The 14,847-nt window shown below is 42.4% G+C and overlaps 1 long non-coding RNA gene across 10 annotated transcripts; it reads right to left on the bottom strand.

The window, feature by feature from the left end:
• Positions 1-221: 221 nt before the first annotated feature.
• On the bottom strand, positions 222-13,149 carry LOC145132340 (uncharacterized). 10 transcript variants are annotated; one of them, XR_013718001.1, is made up of 9 exons: positions 12,564-13,149; positions 12,261-12,484; positions 12,059-12,160; positions 9,678-10,401; positions 8,939-8,989; positions 6,604-7,795; positions 1,016-1,164; positions 720-785; positions 222-504 (listed from the first exon to the last, which is right to left on the bottom strand). It is a non-coding gene; the product is annotated as an uncharacterized LOC145132340 (long non-coding RNA). The 10 variants fall into 10 exon arrangements; XR_013718002.1 differs by lacking the exon at positions 6,604-7,795 and adding an exon at positions 877-929; XR_013718000.1 differs by lacking the exon at positions 6,604-7,795.
• Positions 13,150-14,847: the final 1,698 nt, after the last annotated feature.

Here is a 14,847-nt window from a genome sequence, read left to right as displayed (position 1 = left end):
CTTCAAGTCATTCGATTGTCACTGCTGACGTGACATGATGACGTATTAGAAGCGAAAAAAGTAGCGCAAAAGACACTACGTTTTTTTTTTTTTTTTTGCGATTTTGACACTAAATTTTCTCTGATTTGCAACATAAATAAAATAAACATATGCAAAGTCATAATTGTTCCATTTACCCTATAATATAATAAACTTTACAATAGATTAAAAAAGAATATAAATAAAATAAACATATTCAAAAACATAACTAGAAATGAGGCCCGTGCGTTGCACGGGTCAGTTTTTGTTGTTGATGTTTGGCAGGTCACGAAAGTAGGATGCTATAATGTCATTCAAATACTAAGCAATCGTATAGATTGAATAGAGTATAATGTCCTAATGTAAGAAATGAAAGTAAACAAATAAATTAGTGTACGTTGCTATTTTTTGCATTTAACGCTTTTGGCCGATAGAAAAAACATTTCTGAGTCGAAATCCCATTCCTCATAACTTGAATAAAGCCACCTGAAGAAAAGAAAAAATATTTTCTATTATTATCGTATTGATATTTTTTTTGATGCAATTGTGCATGCTAAAAAGGTTACAATATCTACCCTTATCCATCAAGAATATGTTATTTAAAAAAAACAAAACAATACTTTTAGGAACATTTTCTCCAATTGCCATTTTTTAAATTAAAGCTAAATGAACCGTGTTTGTTGACCACAATTAGAATCTACCTCAAGGTATTGAATATTAGAAACTTTGATGGTTTTCTCAACTTGAAGCCCACGTGGCAGAAATAACTGCAGCAAAAACAATAATTTTTTAGGAAAAATTAAGTACATTGTAGCAAAATTTAGACTACATTGTTGTTTTGTAGAGACATGTAAGTACGTTAGTGTTTCAGATATTCTTCTTAGCTTGATAGACTTTCAATGCACAATTCCCTAATAGGAAGAAATGAATGCACAAATCCATTATAAACAAACCAATAAAAGTACATAGTTATTTAAAAGCTGCTAAATATCCATACCTCGAGTGCACGGAGCATCACTTCAACCGGTGGAGATAATGTCGGAACAAAAACCGATGGATGTTTGTAATGGATGAAGTTTTTTCCTTCTTTTTTACCCGAAGTAAATGTTTTGGTGCTTGTTTTTCAGCTTCAGTGACTTACTCAAGCTGTAAGTATTAACATTTCAAATGGGATATTAATATTTCCGTCTATTCCAAAGATAATACCATTTTATCCTTGTCTACATTAAGAAATAAAAAATAGTTACTAAAGATAGAAAGCTAATTGGTAAACATAAACCTATCAATCCTCATATCCTAAATCTTTAATCAAACAGCAGGAATCAACAATTATGTTGCATGATGAGTAATGTCAAGATATAAAATCTCATCAACGTCATATTCATATAAACTGGAAATTTAGTCTTATGTCAAACAATTCCTTTCAGAATGTAACAACTTAAATTTTCAAAACAATTTTTCATTTTAAAAATACTTTCATTCATAAAATATCATAGTAACCCAAAGTATCACATGTTTCACAATAAACAAATCCCAAGATCCTCGAATACATATATCCTCTCAGTGTGTACGGATCATGCCGGCGCCTTCCCGCGATCCTCGCTAGTACCTGAAACACATAACACAACGACTGTAAGCATAAATGCTTAGTGAGTTCCCCAAAATACCACATACAACACATACGCCACTCGAGGCTATAATACGACCCTCCGGTCGATGTGTCTCAGCGGGACCCTCCAGTCCCGTAGCTTGTTGGACCCTCTAGTCCGGTCATAGCTCGTCGGACCCTTCGGTCCAGTCTGTGTCGTTGGACCCTTCGGTCCGGTCTATATCGTTGGGTCCTCCGACCCGGTCTATATCGTTGGGCCCTCCGGCCCGGTCTGTTCAACACATAGCATACATATAACACAATGCACATAATCTCATATATACACATAGCATACAAGACCCTCTGGTCTACACATAAATACCACTCTAGGTAATGTATAGTGAGAAGACTCACCTAGGGTAACTCGGTAAACCTTGAACTCTGAAATACTGCACTAGCCTTCGCCTAATCACATAAATAATTACTCTAATTAATACAACTTCTAAAGGCTAGGCCACCCCCTCTCTATAAGTTCTCTAAGAAGGGTAAAAGACCATTCTGCCCCTCCATTGGCTCATAAGTCCCAACACTGACTAACCCGAAAACTCAACAAAAGTTAACGGTCAACATTGACCGGACTCGCCGAGTGCACTAGAGTGACTCGGCGAGTACATGCTTGTCCTCCTCGCCCCTGTCCTCACTTGACTCGCTGAGTCAACCCTATACTCCACGGGTCGCCACAGGTCGCGAGTCGCGGGGCAACCCGACTCGACTCGTCGAGTCCCTTATGGGCTCGGCGAGTTCCTCCCATGAAAACTCTCAAAAGATCTCTTGAGGTCAGATCTGCTTCACCAAACAGTAGATCCATCCTTCTAACACTCGAAAGTCACGTAAGGGTTCAAACTTTACGTTCATGCAAAATGCTTATAAGACCAAAAATGGAGGAATAACCTTTTAAATGTGATTTTACTCTCAAGGCTCACATGAAACCTCATAAAGCTGGAAGCTTCGGACCTTTTGGACCTCTCAATGTCCAGATCTATCATCTATACTCAAAGGGACCCCCTATGCTTCACAATCTAACTCAAAATGGTGCAAAGGAAGCCCTAGATCATAGATCTTAACCCAAAACAGAAAAGGTGTTCGATTAGATACCTTAACAGCGTAGATCTGAACTTGAAAACTCTGGATCCACAGCTCCCTTGACCTCCTCTTGCTGGAAACAACTTCTCATTTGCTAAGTTACACCAATATCGATCAATATGGCTTTATCTCTCTCTCAACTCGCTCAAGCTCTCAAGGGGTACTCTCTTTGGACAGGTAGCCGCAAATGGAGGCTATAAAGGCCTTTAAATAGGGCTCAGGCCCTGAGATTTAGGGTTTCATTTTACAGCGCGGACTCGCCGAGTCCACGCATCGACTCGCTGAGTCCATTCATTAAATCCAGTCAGCATTTGCGGTTCTACTCGACGAGTCTACGACTCGACTCGTCGAGTCCCTTTCTTTTCTCAAAAATAAATGATAAAATATAATACCTGGAATTCCGGATGTTACAATTCTCCCCCGCTAGAATCAGACTTCGTCCTCGAAGTCTTGCTCCACAAACAACTCTGGATGCTGCTCACGCATCTCTAACTCTGGCTCCCAAGTCAGCTCGGACCCCCTCCGATGTTGCCACTGGACCTGCACCAGGGACACCTCCTTGTTCCTCAGAACCTTGATCTTCCGATCCCGGATCGCGATTGGCCTCTCAGCATAATTCAGGCTCGCATCCACCTGAATATCCTCCAGCGGTACCACCACCGACTCGTCGGCTATGCACTTCCTCAACTGAGATACGTGGATGGTATCATGAATCTGGCTCAACTCCGCAGGTAGCTCCAATCGATATGCTACTCTGCCTACACTCGCAGTCACCCTGAACGGACCGATGTATCGGAGCCCCAACTTACCCCTCTTCCTGAATCGGATCACTCCTTTCCAAGGAGATACCTTCAGGAGTACGAAATCTCCCACCTGGAACTCAAGCTCGGATCGTCGCATATCCGCATAACTCTTCTGGCGACTCTAAGCTGTCAATAACCTCTGTCTAACCTGCTGTATCTGCTCTGTCGTCTGAAGCACTATCTCAGTGCTACCCATCACACGCTGCCCTACCTCTCCCCAGCAAATGGGAGTCCGACACCTCCTCCCATACAACAATGGTATGTATGTGTCCCAGCTCCCTCCGGAGTCCAACACACATGCTCGAATGGTGGTTGTTGTTATAGGAAAACTCAGCCAATGGTATGTATGTGTCCCAGCTCCCTCCGGAGTCCAACACACATGCTCGAAGCATGTCCTCGAGCGTCTGAATCGTCCGCTCACTCTGTCCGTCCGTCTGGGGGTGGTAGGCGGTACTGAAATGCAACCTCGTACCCAACTCCTCGTGGAACTTCTTCCAGAACCTGGAAGTGAAATGTACATCTCGATCCGACACAATCGAGATCGGCACCCCATGCCGCGATACCACCTCCCTCACATACAACTCTGCCAGCCTCTCGGCTGAAGAGCTCTCACTGATAGCAAGGAAATGCGCGCTCTTCGTCAGCCGGTTGGCGATCACCCAAATTGCATCGACACCCCGTGCGGTCCTCGGCAATTTGGTGATAAAATCCATAGAAATTTGTTCCCACTTCCATTGGGGAACCTCAAGTGGCTGCAACTTGCCATGCGGACGCTGGTGCTCGGCCTTAACCCTGCGACAGGTCAAGCACCTCTCAACAAACCATGCTACATCCCTCTTCATACAGGGCCACCAATAGTCTCTCTTCAGGTCCAAATACATCTTAGTGGCCCCGGGATGGATCGAGAACCTCGTCTGGTGCGCCTCCTCCATCAAAGTGGCGCGCGTCCCGCCTGCATACGGCACCCAAATCCGACCCTGAAAGGTCATCAGCCCACGACTATCGGTAACAAACTCAGGTACCTGCCCAATCACTCGTTCTCTCTTGCGGTTCTCCGGTCTCACGGCCTCTGCCTGGGCCTCCCGAATGGTGTCCAACACCGGAGTCATCACTGTCAATTGCATACAAGTGTCTCGAATCGGGGCACTCTCCGCCCTACGACTCAGCGCATCAGCTACAACATTAGCTTTGTCCGGGTGGTACAGGATCTCACAATCGTAATCATTTACCACATCCAACCATCTCCTCTGGCGCATATTCAGGTTGGGCTGATCCATCAGATACTTCAAACTCTTGTGGTCCGTGTATATGGTACACCGAACCCCGTACAGGTAATGGCGCCAGATCTTGAGGGCGAACACCACTGCCCCCAACTCCAAATCGTGGGTGGGATACCTCGTCTCATGAGGCTTCAGCTGCCTCGATGCATGCGCTATCACATGCCCTCTCTGCATGAGCACCGCACCCAACCCTGATATCGATGCGTCGCAGTACACCACAAAATCCTCCATTCCCTCTGGAAGGGATAACACCGGGGTTTCGCACAACCTCTGGCGAAGAGTCTCAAACGAGGCCTGCTGCTCTGGACCCCACAAAAAAGTAACGCCCTTCCGGGTCAACCTGGTGAGAGGCACGGCGATCTTGGAGAAATCTTTAATAAATCTCCTATAATAGCCGACCAACCCCAGAAAACTCCTGATCTCGGTGGGGGATCTCGGCACCTCCCAACTCATCACCGCCTCAATCGTGGCCGGGTCGACCAATATCCCATTCTGATTAACGAGATGTCCCAGGAACTGGACCTCTCGTAACCAGAAATCACACTTGGAGAATTTGGCGTAAAGCCTCTCCAATCTCAGAACTCCGAGGATCTCCCTCAAATGCTCCTCATGCTGCTCTCTGGACCTCGAATACACCAATATGTCATCGATGAACACGATCACCGATCGATCCAACATCGGCCTACACACCCTGTTCATGAGATCCATGAACGTTGTCGGTGCATTGGTGAGCCCGAAAGGCATCACCACGAACTCGTAATGCCCGTAACGAGTCCTGAACGCCGTCTTCTGGATATCCTCATCACGCACTCTCATCTAATGATATCCAGACCTCAGATCAATCTTGGAGAACCAAGATGCTCCCTGCAACTGATCAAACAGATCATCAATCTTCGGCAGTGGGTAACGGTTCTTGACCGTTAATTTGTTCAACTCCCGGTAATCAATGCACATACGGTGTGAACCATCCTTTTTCTTGACAAAAAGGATCGGCGCTCCCCACGGCGAGCTACTCGGTCTGATAAATCCCTTCCCCAACAACTCCTGAACTTGTGAGGATAACTCATGCATCTCTGGTGGCGCAAGGCGATAGGGCGCCTTGGCGATAGGCGCTGCTCCCAGAACCAAATCGATGCGAAACTCCACCTGCCTCTCGGGAGGCACACCCGACAACTCCTCGGGGAAAACGTCCGGGAACTCACGCACTATCGGCACATCATCAACATAACTAGGCCTCTCCGCTGCTACTCGTGTGTCCATCACGTAGGCCACAAACCCACTACAGCCCTGTTGTAGACTCTGCCTCGCTCTAGCAGCCGAACAGAATGCTGACCCTGAACGGGTACCCTCGCCGTACACCGTAAGAACTCCCCCACTAGGGTCTCGTATGGTCACCAACTGTAGCTTGCAGTCGATAACCGCTCCAAACCTGCTCAACCAGTCCATGCCCACGATGACACAGACATCTCCCATCGCAATCGGGACCAAATCAATCGGAAACTCAACGCCGAAGATCTCGAGTACACAACCTCGGATCACCTCAGTAGCATACACTGCTCGCTCGTCGGCTATAGAAACTCGTAGAGGTCGACTCAACGCCTCTCGCTGAACACTGATGTGCTGACTAAATGCTAATGACACGAAAGATCGACTCGCACCCGAGTCGAATAACACCATCGCAGGTACAGAACTCACAAGAAAAGTACCTAAGCATAACACAATATAAGCACAAAATCTCAAACTCCAAGTAGGTAAGTAAAAGAATACATACCGGCCACGACATCGGGCGCTGCGCGGACCTCCTCCGCTGTCAACTGGAAGGCTCTCCCGCGAGCCTTCGGTGCCTCGACCTTCGCTGGCCAGACTTCGATAGCTCTAGCAGCAGGTGTAGACCCCTGTGCTGATCCCTGTAGTAGCTGAGGGCACTCGGCCTTCCGATGGCCGGTCTGGTTGCAATGAAAGCAAACCGAGAATCCATTGGGGCAATCCCTCGCGAAATGCCCCTCCTTCCCACACTTGTAACACACCCCAGCTCTGCACATCCCCTCGTGACTCTTGCCGCACTTTCCACAAGTACGGCCCTTCGGAACCCCAGATCTCGAATCAGCGGGCTTTGCCCGCTTGGCTGTCGGTTGCGCCTGTGCCGGTCGCCTGTCCCTCCTCTGAGACTCGGCCACCTCCCTGACCTGAGTCTCCAGCTCAATCTCTCGCTTCCGGGTATTTGCCTGAAGCTCGGCAAATGTCCGGTATGACGAGTTCGCCACGAACTCACGGATATCCCTCCTCAGTATGCTCAAATACCGGCTCATACGTGCCTGCTCAGTTGACACGTGCTCAGGGCAAAACAACGCCCTCTCGTGAAACATCCTCGTAATCACCGTCACAGACTCGGTTCCCTGCTTGAGGGATAAGAACTCCTGGGCCAGTCGTTCCCTCTCCACAGGGGGAACATACTCATCTCAAAACATCGTGGTGAACCTCTCCCAGGTCACCGCAGTAAGCTCTGTCGTAGTGAAGTCTGTCGTCACAAACTTCCACCAGTCCTTCGCTCCCAAGCGAAGCTGGTTCAGCGCAAACCGAACCCTCAGATACTCCGGACACGAGCAGGTGTAGAAGCATCCCTCGATATCAGAAATCCACCTCATCGCAGCAATCGGGTCCTGCGTCCCATCAAACTCTGGTGGCTTCGGTTGCTGAACTCTCGGTACAGCAACGAGTCACCCCCCTGCGGCCTGGCAGCAGCGACGGCTGTGGTGGCCGCAGCAACAACAGCCTCAGTAAGAGCAGCGTACCGCTCATCAAAATTCTCGATCAGCGTGGTCTTGATAGACCCGAACATCTCTGGTATCTCAGCTCGAATGGCCGCAGCCACCTCCTCGTGAATCAACCTACGAATCTCCTCATCGCTGGTACCACTGGTACCACTGCCTCCTGGGTGGCGGCGCGTCCCAACCATGACGTCTCTGAAACACAATACAAAAGAATCAGAGACTCGTTCGAGTATACTCGCACTCGATACTCAACCCTACTTGTTCTTTAGCACCCTAAGGATTCTTACTTGGACTGCTCACCGATCCGGTGTTTCCAGTAGTACGGGCCCTTATACTTCCTTCCACAGCGCATCGGTATTCACCCCAAGTCCTCCTCCTAGGATCCCAGATCACAAGTACTTTATATCTCACTGAACTCAGGCTACTCTCTAGTAGACCTCTCATAAATTCCTCGCTGCTACCTACTTACTCTCGAAGTATCTCATAGTAGCAGTAACTCCTAGGCTAAGGCATCACAAATCAGGTCACTCTAGTCCTAATATGAATACCTAGCCTACTCTAGCATGCATATCATATCTCATAACACATAATGTAAGGGTATTTTGGGAAATCACCGTTCAGGCGCTGGCTGATCGTACACACTGCTCCGTTCTGCTTTTCTCAAAAGTCCTTTACTCTTTTGGAAAAATTGTTTCTTTTATGAAAGATTCTCTCAAATCCTCAGTTTGAGTTCAGATACGCCCGGAGGTGTATCCGAGTCTCAAACCAAGACTCTGATACCAACTTGTAACAACGTAAATTTTCAAAACAATTTTTCATTTTAAAAACATACTTTCATTCATAAAATATCATAGTAACCTAAAGTATCACATGTTTCACAATAAACAAATCCCAAGATCCTCGAATACATAAATCCTCTCAGTGTGTACATATCATGCCGGCGCCTTCCCGCGATCCTCGTTAGTACCTGAAACACATAACACAACGACTGTAAGCATAAATGCTTAGTGAGTTCCCCAAAATACCACATACAACACATACGCCACTCGAGGCTATAATACGACCCTCCGGTCGATGTGTCTCAACGGGACCCTCCAGTCTGGTCATAGCTCGTCGGACCCTTCGGTCCAGTCTGTGTCGTTGGACCCTTCGGTCCGGTCTATATCGTTGGGTCCTCCGACCCGGTCTATATCGTTGGGCCTTCCGGCCCGGTCTGTTCAACACATAGCATACATATAACACAATGCACATAATCTCATATATACACATAGCATACAAGACCCTCTGATCTACACATAAATACCACTCTAGGTAATGTATAGTGAGAAGACTCACCTCGGGTAACTCGGTAAACCTCGAACTCTGAAATACTGCACTAGCCTTCGCCTAATCACATAAATAATTACTCTAATTAATACAACTTCTAAAGGCTAGGCCACCCCCTCTCTATAAGTTCTCTAAGAAGGGTAAAAGACCATTCTGCCCCTCTAATGGCTCATAAGTCCCAACACTGACTAACCCTAAAAGTCAACAAAAGTCAACGGTCAACATTGACCGGACTCGCCGAGTGCACTAGAGTGACTCGGCGAGTACATGCCAGTCCTCCTCTCCCCTGTCCTCACTTGACTCGCTGAGTCAACCCTATACTCCACGGGTCGCCACAGGTCGCGAGTCGCGGGGCAACCCGACTCGACTCGTCGAGTCCCTTATGGGCTCGGCGAGTTCCTCCCATGAAAATTCTCAAAAGATCTCTTGAGGTCAGATCTGCTTCACCAAACAGTAGATCCATCCTTCTAACACTCGAAAGTCACGTAAAGGTTCAAACTTTACGTTCATGCAATGCTTATAAGACCAAAAATGGAGGAATAACCTTTTAAATGTGATTTTACTCTCAAGGCTCACATGAAACCTCATAAAGCTGGAAGCTTGGGACCTTTTGAACCTCTCAAGGTCCAGATCTATCATCTATACTCAAAGGGACCCCCTATGCTTCACAATCTAACTCAAAATGGTGCAAAGGAAGCCCTAGATCATAGATCTTAACCCAAAACAGAAAAGGTGTTCGATTAGATACCTCAACAGCGTAGATCTGAACTTGAAAACTCTGGATCCACAGCTTCCTTGACCTCCTCTTGCTAGAAACAACTTCTCCTTTGCTAAGTTACACCAAAATCGATCAATATGGCTTTATCTCTCTCTCAACTCGCTCAAGCTCTCAAGGGGTACTCTCTCTGAACAGGTAGCCGCAAATGGAGGCCATAAAGGCCTTTAAATATGGCTCAGGCCCTGAGATTTAGGGTTCATTTTACAGCGCGGACTCGCCGAGTCCACGCATCGACTCGCCGAGTCCATTCATTAAATCCAGTCAGCATTCGCGGTTCTACTCGACGAGTCTACGACTCGACTCGTCGAGTCCCTTTCTTTTCTCAAAAATAAATGATAAAATATAATACCTGGAATTCCGGATGTTACACAGAAACTTAATTACCAGAGTGTTCTGTCAGTCCATGTTGATTGATAGTACGATATTTATTCAGGTAAGAAACATTAGACATCCCAAACCATGGACCCGGAGTAACAAACATAGATACATAGCATATCTTCAGGTTTGCAAATCAATGAAAACAATAAGCAGAACAGGACATAATGATGTAACGTTTAAAGGAGAAAATAACACCTATTTTTGTATAAAGATGTATGAAAAGCCTTTGGCCATCATCAGGGAAATTTGACATCCAACCATATTCACAAACCTGCCATCATTTTTAGCTCGGGGATTAAAGATTCACAAGTTTAACCTGTCAAATAAAAAAATAGTTAGAAGCACATCCAAAAAGCAAAAAATAAATAAATAAAGATAAAAGATAAAATGTGCAGGCTTTCAGCTTCTTAATAGTGTTTTTGCATTGTTTGTTATCTGAAATAGAATTCTAAGGCATGTAATACACATATTTTCGAAAGTGACTACCATATAAAGCAAATTAGCCATGTCTTTTGGTCCTAACAGGTTAATACCTGAATCATTCCCACATTCATAATACCGACCCGAAATTCAATTCATAATTTTGGTCAACTATTAAATGTCACTATCTATAAGTTCAGGCAATTAGTCAACTATATAACATGAAAACATAGAAAACTTCAATGAATGAGATTCCTAACAGATAACCACTATATTACCCTTTTACGCAATATGACTATATTACCCTTTTATTTATAACAAAACAGAAAAGGGTAATTATTTGAGATATTTATGATGTTTTTGTTCATGTTTTAAGCAATTGACAATATTACCCTTTGATTTAAAATAAAATAAAAACCAGAAAAGGGTAATGTAGCCGTTTTACACGGAAAATGACCAAAACGATTACAAAAAAGAAAAACTTTTGTAATTTATTTTTAAATTAGAAAAAAAAACAGAAAAGACAATAGAGAAATGCAAAGGTAACAATCAAAGGTAATAGAAAGCTGAAGGTATATGGGAAAAAGGGAGAATATGATAATATGACTTTCAGTAGTTAACGGAATTTGAATATAATTTTTCTTACAACATCCATTGCATACATCAAATAACCATGAATGTCACTTGAAAAACATAAAAATATAATCTTTTCCTAAATTCCAAAATGAAGAACCGCCAAAAGTTACAAATCTTGAATAACTACACCCGCTAAATGACATAAATTAGTCTTTAAAACGATCAACTAATTCACTTTATGATACAAAATCTTTAAAAAATTTGACCAAAAATAAGTTTGTGATTTGAAAAAATTGAAAGAAGGAATGGATTCAAGAAACTTTGAAGACTTTGATAACACATAGTTCATAATTTATATATAAAAAAAGGAATTATAATACAGAAAGATGGAAATTCAAGAACATCCGTGGACTGGGTGATTGATTTAATTAATTGAAACTTGTAAACTAAAACACCACGAATCATCAAAGATTAAAAAGTGAACTTCTTTTACCTATTTTTCAAGAAGTTTTACCAAAACAGTCAACAAAACTTGAAATATGGATGCAATCAGGATATAAAAACTTCATGGAAATTGAAGAATGCTCGTGTGTTAGATGATGATCAAATTAAATACATGTTAAAAAATAGCCACACACATAATCATGAGAGATCAAACAATTGACTTCATTCAGCTAATTTTCAAGAAAATTGATCAACACAAAGTTGTTGAAGAAAAAAGAGTTTGTAATACTGAAAATTAAAAATAAAAAAAAAAATAAAAAAAAAGAATCAAGAACAAATTTCAATTGGGTGATTGATCAAAATAACCAAACTTTTAAAGCCAACAACCTCATAATAAATTTGGAAGATCAGACAGTTTTTGACCCAACTTTCAAGAATATTGATCAACAAATTGTTCATAATTTTGAAAAAAAAAGATTGAAAAATGTTTATGCGTGCATGAAACCAACAATTACACAAATTTAAGAACAAACCTCAATTCGGGATCTGGAATACATTAAATGACTGAAGAATCAGACGTTTATTTTTGATCGGAAAATCTTCTCCTCATCGAAACTGTATCAAATTGGGTTTAGCTGTATTTCAGAATCCAAGATTGACGGATTAGGAAGGAGGAATCAGAATAGCATGGTATAAATTAGGTGAAATTATTAATTATCTTTGATAATGTTATACCTGCGGAATACATGAAGCTCATCGGCCTTGGGTTCTTCCAGAGCATCTGCCAGATGTCTTCTGGAAATAATGTTTCCATAGTGTACGAATCTGCATCTAACAGAAGAGTCAGGAGTATGTCTGCAACGTGAGATGTCATGGATACATGTTAACATGCAAAATACGATATTAGAATCAGGGTAATAGAATCAACATACACACACCCAGCCCGAAAGCATGTTCACCTGCAACCCAAAGTGAGAGATTAATCTGAAAATTAAAAACAACAAACCACAAATTAAAAAAATTAGGGCTCAAACCTACCGTTCAACATCTCCAGTAATACCTTAACAGGGGCTTTTGCCGGAGCACTGTTAGGTCGATGAAGTGGTTGTAGGCCGACGAAATCCGATTAATCAAAGAGACGAACCATTGAGAAATCGTTGCTGAGACTTTTGAAGGAAAGCGAAGGGGAAGTATTGGACTGTGATGCGGTGAAGACGGTGGATGAAGAAAAAACGCATGGTGAAAAGAACTTGGTGGAATAGTGAGGATCTGGAAGGATGAATCAAAGGCGATGGAAGAAACTGTTGGTCAATCGTTAGGTTAAGAAGCTAAGAAGCGGTTGGGTTCTTTAAAGAAGGAACCAAAGGAAGCAAGATGTCAGTCAGTCGGTGTAAAGGATGAGGTAGCGGCGGAATCGTGGCGTTATATTCAAGGAGATCCGCCCCGGAACAGTACCCGACTCGGTATTGTTCCTAAGGGAAGGGAAGAAGAAGGGAGAAACGGTGGAGACGAAGAGGGTTGGGGAGACGGTGAAATTTGGAAGTGGGATAAAAGGAAGATTGTGGAAGGATCTGGGTGGAAGTATAGTAATATCGTAACCACTGTAGTAACCCGAGGAATGGTACCTGGTCAGGTAGTGTTTCTAACTTTCATTTCCTTAATATATATATATATTAATTACTTCATATTTTGTACTTCGATTTTCTTTTTTCTTTTCAAACTCATTACCACTCACCTCAAATGAGTTTTCATCACTTTCTTCTGACCACCTAAGAACCTCAAAAACTACGGTTCATTGGCTATCATTACCGGAGAAATCGACGTCATTGGTAAAGCCTTTGCTTTCCGACTAGCTCAAAAAGGTCTTCACCTGATCTATGGTTCTTTCTTTTTGTTTTAACATCAAAATAAAGACATATATGGTTTAACTTTGAGTCAAGAAACATACACTAGAAACGTTTTTATGACCAAAAGGCAGATATGGTTTTTAGTTATGAAGACAGTGTTGGAAAATTAATTTTATTAATTTTCAAAAATGGATTTTCTCCATTTTTGAGCACAAATTTTGGACTCTAAATATAATCAAAACGAGTTATTGATTATATATTCGTGTTCTCTTCCGTGATATCTTCGTTTTGATATATCACACATCCCAAACGGATTAAAAATGAATTAGAAATTACTTGTCAAAGTAGGGCAATTGGAAGAGAAAATAAAGGAGTTAAGTGAGTTTTAGAACTCATCCCACATTGGTGGGAGAATGAAAAGAAAATTGGTTTATAACTACAAAGACTAGCTACCTTTATAAGACTTATTAGAACTAAGGCTCCCTCTTGCGCACGCACGCAGGGGTGGTGCAAATGCGAGCAAAAACGTTCAAAGACCTTTTTTTCCTTTTGGTTAATAGTTACAAAAACGAATTAAGAGCAATTAATCATTGATTTCTTGATTAATTTTCTTATTTAATAGTGACAGTTATGATTTCGTTTTAATTACATTGGTTACATTTGGTAGTATATATACAACGCCTATGTGACTGATTCAAGACACCGGATGAAACGAAATCACTCTCTTCCTCTCTTACGCTTTTGTTTCATCTTTTCTCTCTTGCTGCAGCCAAAGTATAATCCGGGCCAAGTGAGGGTTCGGGCAATCTAGAAGAATGACTTTCAACTGTTGTATCTTGGGAAAAAACACCCATATAGGGCGAATTTGTTTTAAGGAAACTATGTTCAACACCGACCTCAGTCAAAAATTTTATGGTTTTGTTCTTTCGTACAATTTTTGGGTTATATTTTCCTAACAGACAGTTTATTTATATAACACGCGACAATTTATTTATATACACGCAACAAGGTCAAAGAAACGAGGGAGGACAGAAAAAAAAAGTCAATAAAAGTACTACATCAAGGAATAAGTGATACCCAAAAGGTATATACGTGACAATTAAGGTTCTATAGTTTAAATCTTATTTACAAATATAGGATAAACAAAAACTATATACAAACCGAGATTTTCATTGATGGCGGTGGAAATAGGATATGTTTAATTCATTTATGTTGTAAATTTGAAAACATCGAAAACTTAGTATCACAATTGAAAAAGATTGAAAACCTAGTGTCAAAATCGCAAAAATTGAAACATAGTGACTTTTGCGGCACTTTTTTTTTGTTTCTAACATGTTATAATGTCATGTCAGTAGTGACAACTAGATGATCCGAATCAAACCGGTCATAATTGTAACAAATTGAAAACATAATGACTTAATTGTAACAAAAAAAAACACGGTATCGAAATCGAAAAAAAAAAATTAAAAATTAGT

The sequence above is a fragment of the Lactuca virosa genome, chromosome 8 (assembly GCF_052849685.1).
Source record: "Lactuca virosa cultivar CGN04683 chromosome 8, Lactuca_virosa_CGN04683_v6, whole genome shotgun sequence".
Classification (NCBI taxonomy): domain Eukaryota; kingdom Viridiplantae; phylum Streptophyta; class Magnoliopsida; order Asterales; family Asteraceae; genus Lactuca; species Lactuca virosa.
The sequence above is the reverse complement of the archived record's forward strand: the minus strand, read 5'-3'. Positions and strand labels throughout refer to the sequence as shown.